Genomic DNA, 8302 nt, shown 5'->3' with positions numbered 1-8302 from the left:
AAAACTAACCAAAACTAACCAAAACTAACCAAAACTAACCAAAACTAACCAAAACTAACCAAAACTAACCAAAACTAACCAAAACTAACCAAAACTAACCAAAACTAACCAAAACTAACCAAAACTAACCAAAACTAACCAAAACTAACCAAAACTAACCAAAACTAACCAAAACTAACCAAAACTAACCAAAACTAACCAAAACTAACCAAAACTAACCAAAACTAACCAAAACTAACCAAAACTAACCAAAACTAACCAAAACTAACCAAAACTAACCAAAACTAACCAAAACTAACCAAAACTAACCAAAACTAACCAAAACTAACCAAAACTAACCAAAACTAACCAAAACTAACCAAAACTAACCAAAACTAACCAAAACTAACCAAAACTAACCAAAACTAACCAAAACTAACCAAAACTAACCAAAACTAACCAAAACTAACCAAAACTAACCAAAACTAACCAAAACTAACCAAAACTAACCAAAACTAACCAAAACTAACCAAAACTAACCAAAACTAACCAAAACTAACCAAAACTAACCAAAACTAACCAAAACTAACCAAAACTAACCAAAACTAACCAAAACTAACCAAAACTAACCAAAACTAACCAAAACTAACCAAAACTAACCAAAACTAACCAAAACTAACCAAAACTAACCAAAACTAACCAAAACTAACCAAAACTAACCAAAACTAACCAAAACTAACCAAAACTAACCAAAACTAACCAAAACTAAAAAAACCGCAATCCATTTTTTTTTATAGTATTTTTATAGCGGGGGAAAATCTTCAAAAGACTCCGGCCAAAATGGTCACCGAGAGTGCCCGATTCGGTCCCATCACGGGTTCCGCCTACGGACTAAAAACCCTCGCTGTTTCCCTAAACTTTCCAACAACCAAATCGAACCTCAAAATCTTCCAAGTTGAGCATCCAAATCGAATCCGCCTAATTTTCCATGTTCCAAGGTCACCAACTGACACACACGATTCAGCGACGTTTAATGCGCCTACGGCACATCGCTTCGACTCGATTACGCTCTAAAAACTAAAAGAAAACACATGAAAAAGGCGAACGCAAAAGGAAAAAGTTCTCCAATTACGTTCGCCATTTTTCCTTCCGTCGATCAAAGGGTCTTGTTTGAGCGACAAGACTTCCTAAGCTCAACAGATCGCACTCATCTCCCATAGGATACAACGAATGGGCGGACAACTAAAACGGCTCGTGCCGGCAACGTACCGAACGTGTCCCGCAGTAGACGTCGATCCTCGGCCATTTTCCTGACGCTCGAGCAATCGGTACGACGAAGACAATAGAGACGGGCTCCGAGTAAAAGCTCGGACCGTCAGCTTGACTCGAAGGCGATCTAACAATCAGGAAAAAGTTGCCTCTCCGTGGAGATGTCAATTCACACATCGATGTGATGCAGTTCTAAGCCATCTCCCATCTGTCGGATACCTGAAGGTGCGGACAACCGAAATGGCACGTGCCGGCAACGCGCCGAACGGTGTCTCGCAACCCACGTTGATCCTCGGCCATTTTCCTGACGATCGAGCAATCGGTACGACGAAGACAATACTGACGGGCTCCGAGTAAAAGCTCGGACAGTCAACTTGCCTCGAAGGCGATCTAACGATCAGGAAAAAGTTGCCTCTCTGTGGAGATGACTATTTACACATCGATGTGATAAAGTTCTAAGCCATCACCCATCTGTCGGATACCTGAAGGTGCGGACAACCGGAAGGGCACGTGCCGGCAACGTACCCGACAGTGTCTCGCAACCGACATTGATCCTCGGCCATTTTCCTTGCTCGAACAACCGCTGCGTAGAAGACTTTAAAGACGGGCTCCGAGTTAAAGTTCGGACCATCAGCTTGACTCGAAGGCGATCTAACGATCAGGAAAAAGTTGCCTCTCTGTGGAGATGACTATTTACACATCGATGTGATAAAGTTCTAAGCCATCACCCATCTGTCGGATACCTGAAGGTGCGGACAACCGGAAGGGCACGTGCCGGCAACGTGCCCGACGGTGTCTCGCAACCGACATTGATCCTCGGCCATTTTCCTTGCTCGAACAACCGCTGCGTAGAAGACTTTAAAGACGGGCTCCGAGTTAAAGTTCGGACCGTCAGCTTGGCTCGAAGGCGATCTAACGATCAGGAAAAAGTTGCCTCTCTGTGGAGATGACTATTTACACATCGATGTGATAAAGTTCTAAGCCATCACCCATCTGTCGGATACCTGAAGGTGCGGACAACCGGAAGGGCACGTGCCGGCAACGTGCCCGACGGTGTCTCGCAACCGACATTGATCCTCGGCCATTTTCCTTGCTCGAACAACCGCTGCGCAGAAGACTTTAAAGACGGGCTCCGAGTTAAAGTTCGGACCGTCAGCTTGACTCGAAGGCGATCTAACGATCAGGAAAAAGTTGCCTCTCTGTGGAGATGACTATTTACACATCGATGTGATAAAGTTCTAAGCCATCACCCATCTGTCGGATACCTGAAGGTGCGGACAACCGGAAGGACACGTGCCGGCAACATGCCCGACGGTGTCTCGCAACCGACATTAATCCTCGGCCATTTTCCTTGCTCGAACAACCGCTGCGCAGAAGACTTTAAAGACGGGCTCCGAGTTAAAGTTCGGACCGTCAGCTTGACTCGAAGGCGATCTAACGATCAGGAAAAAGTTGCCTCTCTGTGGAGATGACTATTTACACATCGATGTGATAAAGTTCTAAGCCATCACCCATCTGTCGGATACCTGAAGGTGCGGACAACCGGAAGGACACGTGCCGGCAACATGCCCGACGGTGTCTCGCAACCGACATTGATCCTCGGCCATTTTCCTTCCTCGAGCAACCGCTGCGTCGAAGACTTTAAAGACGGGCTACGAATTAAAGCTCGGACCGTCAGCTTGGCCGTCAGTTTGACTCGAAGGAAAAAGTTGCCTCTAGATGGAGATGTCTATTTACACCACGCAAGTGCGAACAATCGAAACGGCGCGTGCATGCAACGTGCCGACCAATGTCTCGCGACTAACGTCGATCGACGAAAATTTTCCTAACATTCGCTCCGTCAAGTCAGCTTGAATCGACGGCGATATATAGATAAGAAAAATTTTCCTATGGCAGGGAGAAGTGAGTCTACACACGCGACAAGGCAGTCGCGCTCGAGACCATCTCACCTATTATAGGTAATGGACCATTCCTTAGTCCTCCGAACGTTTCATGTAAAACCCGCGTAATAACGGCAGCCGCCAGCGTCATAGAAGTCGGAAATTGGGGTGAAGCTTTCGATTTGATTCTCGCGAGTGCTCGTGCGACAACTCGCACAAACACTCGTACGAGCACTCGCACGAGTACTGGCACAACCACTCGCACGACAACTCGCACGAGCATTCGCACGCGCACTCGCACGCCTACTCGCATGACAACTCGCACGCCTACTCGCACGACCACTCTCACGCCTACTCGTACGCGCCCTCTCTCACGCGCGTACGGCTAGTGCGGTACGTTAGGTTATAGCGCTTTTCGAAACAAATAACAAGAACACTACTGTTTATTTCAATTGATAGTTTTGGTTTATTTTGGTTAGTTGGCACCGACGGTCAGCTAACAAAACCAAAAAATAAAAAAAACTTTCAAAAATATTTATAATTTAGCGGAATCAAAGCGAAAGCTTCACTCGAATTTCAGATTTCTACGACGTTGGCGGCCGCCGTTATTAGGCGTGTTTTACATAAACCGTTCGGAAGACTAAGGAATGGTCCGTTACCTATAATAGGTGAGATGGTCTCGAGCGCGACCGCCGCGTCGTGCATATAGACACTTCTCCCTTCGCAGAGCAAAGTGCTTTTCCGATCGTTAAATCGCCTTCGAGTCGACCGTTTAGCGCGATTAATTGGCTCGCTTAACATTTTCGTATAGTTGGTTCCATTTTTGAAGAAAAATTGGTTTCCTTCGTCGGTACGAGAAAGTAGACCGTTTTTCGTTTGCCGGCGGATCGTCTTCGTAGCAGCGATTGCTCGAGCGTTCGGAATCATTTTAAGGCTCCGCACCTTATACAGCTAGATCGCGAACTTAGCGGGTGTTTGAAAGTAAGATTTGGCACTTCGCGGTTCAAAAGCGATCGCCAGATTATTTTTCTTTTGAAAAATTTGCGATAACTCTCCTCTCACCGAGCGAGTTTATATACAAATCCGGAACGTTTCTTTCAAGAAATCTCGTGTCGCTTACAATCTAGCGAAGAGTGATCGAGAGAATGTCCGAAAATTTCCGTCGATCGACGTTCGTTGCGAGTCACATCGATTCGACGCGCCGCATATTAAAGCTTTAATAACGAATGAATAATATATGTATGGTGTCGGGAAGGGTTCCTTTCTGTACTCGTACGCTCTAACCACCAAGTATGGTTCTATTTAAAAATATTTAACGCGTTTGCCCGATCGTCGCCGTGCGTGGCGGCGGCGGCGCGCGTGATATTAAGAACAGCTGGTTGATCCTGCCTGTAGTCATATGCTTGTCTCAAAGATTGCATGTTTTCAGCCGAATTAAAGTGAAACCGCGAGAGGCTCATTAATCAGTTATGGTTCCTTAGATTGTACCCACAATTAATTGGATAAATGTGGTAATTCTAGAGCTAATACAAGCAGCAGATGTCTTACCGGTAACGAAAGGACCGCTTTTATTAGATCAAAACTGGGTGAAACTAAATAACTTGAAGCTGATCGCACGGTCTCGCACCGGCGACGCATAATTCAAATATGTGCCTTATCAACTATCGATGGTAGGTTCCGAGCTTACCATGGTCGTAACTGGTAACAGAGAATCAGGGTTCGATTCCGGAGAGGGAGCCTGCTAAACGGCTACCATATCCAAGGAGGGCAGCAGGCATGCAAATTACCCACTCCCGGCACGGGGAAGGTAGTGACGAAAAATGATACGGAACTCTCTCGAGGCCCCGTAATCTAATGAGTACACTCTAATCCCTTTAACGAGGATCAATTGGAGGGCAAGTCCAATAGCGTATATTAAAGTTGTTGCGGTTAAAATGTTCGTAGTCGAATTGTGTCTCGCGCCGCCGGTTCACCATTCGCGGTTTCAACTGGCGCGTCGCGAGACTTCCTGCCGGTGGACTTGGCTCGGTCCGACTCAATCCTGCCGCGGTGCTCTTCACGGAGTATCGAGGTGAGCCGGTACGTTTACTTTGAACAAATTATAATGCTTAAAGCAGGCTAAAATTTTGTCTGAATACAGAATGCATGGAATAATGGGACAAGACCTCGGGTCCGTTTCGTTGGTTTTCGCATGGTAATGATTAATAGGAGCGGATGGGGGCATTCGTATTGCGACGTTAGAGGTGAAATTCTTGGATCGTCGCAAGACGGACGGAAGCGAAAGCATTTGCCAAAAACGTTTTCATTGATCAAGAACAAAAGTTAGAGGCTCGAAGGCGATCAGATACCGCCCTAGTTCTAACTGTAAATATGCCAGCCAGCGATCCGCCGAAGTTGACTCGGCGGGACGCTTCCGCGAAACCAAAGATTTTGGGTTCCGGGGGAAGTATGGTTGCGAAGCTGAAACTTAAAGGAATCGATGGAGGGGCAACACCAGGAGTGGAGCCTGCAGCAAATTTGATTCGAAAGGGGAAAAACCCCCTTTCCAGGACTCCGAAGGGATGGACAGATTACAGCTCATTCTTGATTCTGTGGGTGGTGGTGCATGGCCGTTTTTAGTTAATCGGGCGATTAATTTCTATAACGAACGAGACTCTAGCCTGCTAATTTTTACTGTCTGCGGACCAACTTTTCTTAGAGTGACAAAGCGGCCTTTGGCTGCACGAGATTGAGCAATAACAGATCTGTGATGCCTTTGGATGTTCTGGGCCGCACGCGCGCTACTCTGAAGGAATCAGCGCACAGTCTCTGGGTGAGAGGCCCGGGTAACCCGCGGAAAATCCTTCATGCTAGGGATTGGGGTTCCTAATTGTTCCCCAAAAAAGAGGAATTCCCAGTAAGCGCGAGTCATAAGCTCGCGTTGATTACGTCCCTGCCCTTTGTACACACCGCCCGTCGTTACCACCGATTGAATGATTTAACGCGAACCGCCGATATGTTCCGACGTCGTCGATGTGTTCGGAAAGTTGACCGTACTTAATCATTAGGATCGTTGTAGTGTTAAAAAAATAACTTGTACTTTGTACTCGCTGAGTCGATAATTTCTCGCACCCGACACGGACGTTTATACGTACGAAGTCAGTGCAAGCGGAGACATGTCGGGTACCTGGACGAGCTAAAAGCGCGAGACCTAGCTTTGCGCTTATCGTCGACAAGGTGTGAAGGATTTTCGCCCGAGAACGTATATACATATACGTTAAAAGTTAGGCGCGGGTCGTCTGGAAATAAAAGTTCTTTCGGATAGACCGGCCCTAAAAATTAAAAGTTTGACTTCGAAGACCACTCTGCTCTTCCGTAGAGATACAAGTTGAAAATAAGACGCAGGTCGTCCGAATACCATACTTCGTTCGGATAGACCGGCCCTTGTCAGAAAAATTTTACGTCCAAAGCGAATGGATGCTCTTCCGTAAAAAAGTCCTATATATATATATATATATAAAACGAGAGAAACCGCACTCCCGAACTAAGCCAAAAAGGCTTAAAATAATGTGCGCCGGTGGTCGCACCATTCCTAGTGGATTCTTATCAGTGTGACGAGATCCCAGGGAAAAATGACACAAAGCTACATGGCGAACGTAAAAGAAAAACTTTTGCGTTCGCCCTTTTTTTTAAACAGTTTATTTTGAGACCTTACTTGCTTTTAGCGACCGTCGTTAGTACCCTCAATGTACTTAAGGTGACTCATCAAATTGGTGGTCCCTTTGTTCCGATATTAATCCTGCCCTTAGTACTAGAGGATCCGCATTTCGAAAACAGAAAAATGTATGGCGAACGTAAAAGGAAAACTTTTGCGTTCGCCCTTTTTTTTTAATTTTTCTTGAGACCTTACTTGATTTTTGTCATCGTCGTTAGCACCCTCACTGTACTTAAGGTGTATCACCCTGTTGGTGTCCCGTTGCTGCGATTAAAGACCGAAAAATATATAGCGAACGTAAAAGGAAAACTTTTGTATTCGCCCTTTTTTCAGTTTTGTTGAGACCTTACTTGATACAATGTACTTAAGTTGACATCCTATTGGTGTTACGTTGTTGCGATAATAATCCTATCCATAGCACTAGATGAGCACTTCGAAGGCAGAAAGATAGATAACGAACGTAGTAGGCGTGCGAGTGCTAGTGCGAGTTGTGCGAGTGGTCGTGCGGGTATGCGCGCTAGTGCGAGTGGAAGGACCTTGTCAACGGACTTTATTTTGATATAGTAAATACGTTTGCGAGCAGTTTTTGTTACAATCTCACACCAACCATCTCAGTGCGCGACGATTCATTGTTATATTTTTATTCTTGTTTTTTCGCTAAACGCATTTACACGGTACACCCTACGTAGCAGTCATCAATTGAGAAATTTAGTCGTTTTGCCTTAGAGCTGGACTTTTCAGACCGACGAAGCGAGTGACGGTGATCGATTTATGTCAGTATTATTAATTTTAACCTGCAGGGTCTGATTCCGGTAATAATTTTGTATTTATGGTGCCGATATATCCGAGCATAAATCCTTTATTTTTATTTAAATCGTCGTTCTTCTTCTTTTCTTCTATACTGTGCAAGGATGGGTTCAAACTAATTTTAGTAGTTCCGTGAATTTTGACAGCCACTTTTCAAGTTGTCGTTGGATTTTGTTGATGTAACTTTTCGAAATTTCGGTTCCAGAAACATTTGAGTGTTGGCCATGTTTAGTGACTGTTGATTTCCCCTCGGTCTGCCCGGTAAACTTTCTCATGTCGATTATCAAGTAAAGTTGCATTCTCTTCAATACGAACTATAGTTGAGTTCGTATTAGCTTTAGAACCACGCAGCTACAATCTTCAGCCTAGTTAGCCGCCCGTTTTGTGTGTTACTTGCCAATGTTGTTTCAGGTCGCCACGACTACTACTCCGCCATCCCTCTGCAATAACACTTTTGCTAAGTGAGTGTTATCCACTTATTGAATTTGAAATGCTGCCCCAAGGCAATCATTCACAAGTGCAGTGAACCAATGCATTGGACCACTTGGTACATTTTATCACCACGGGGATGTAGCGCTCCAGGTTAGGCCAAGGCACAGCCAAAATGAAAGCGACAGGAATTGCAAATTCGGAAATTTGTTGCTCGAACTCCCGCAAAGAAAACTTTACTGAT

Source organism: Cylas formicarius, unplaced genomic scaffold, assembly GCF_029955315.1.
Source record: "Cylas formicarius isolate icCylForm1 unplaced genomic scaffold, icCylForm1.1 PGA_scaffold_10__41_contigs__length_53128322, whole genome shotgun sequence".
NCBI classification, from domain to species: domain Eukaryota; kingdom Metazoa; phylum Arthropoda; class Insecta; order Coleoptera; family Brentidae; genus Cylas; species Cylas formicarius.
This window is presented reverse-complemented; position numbering follows the sequence as displayed.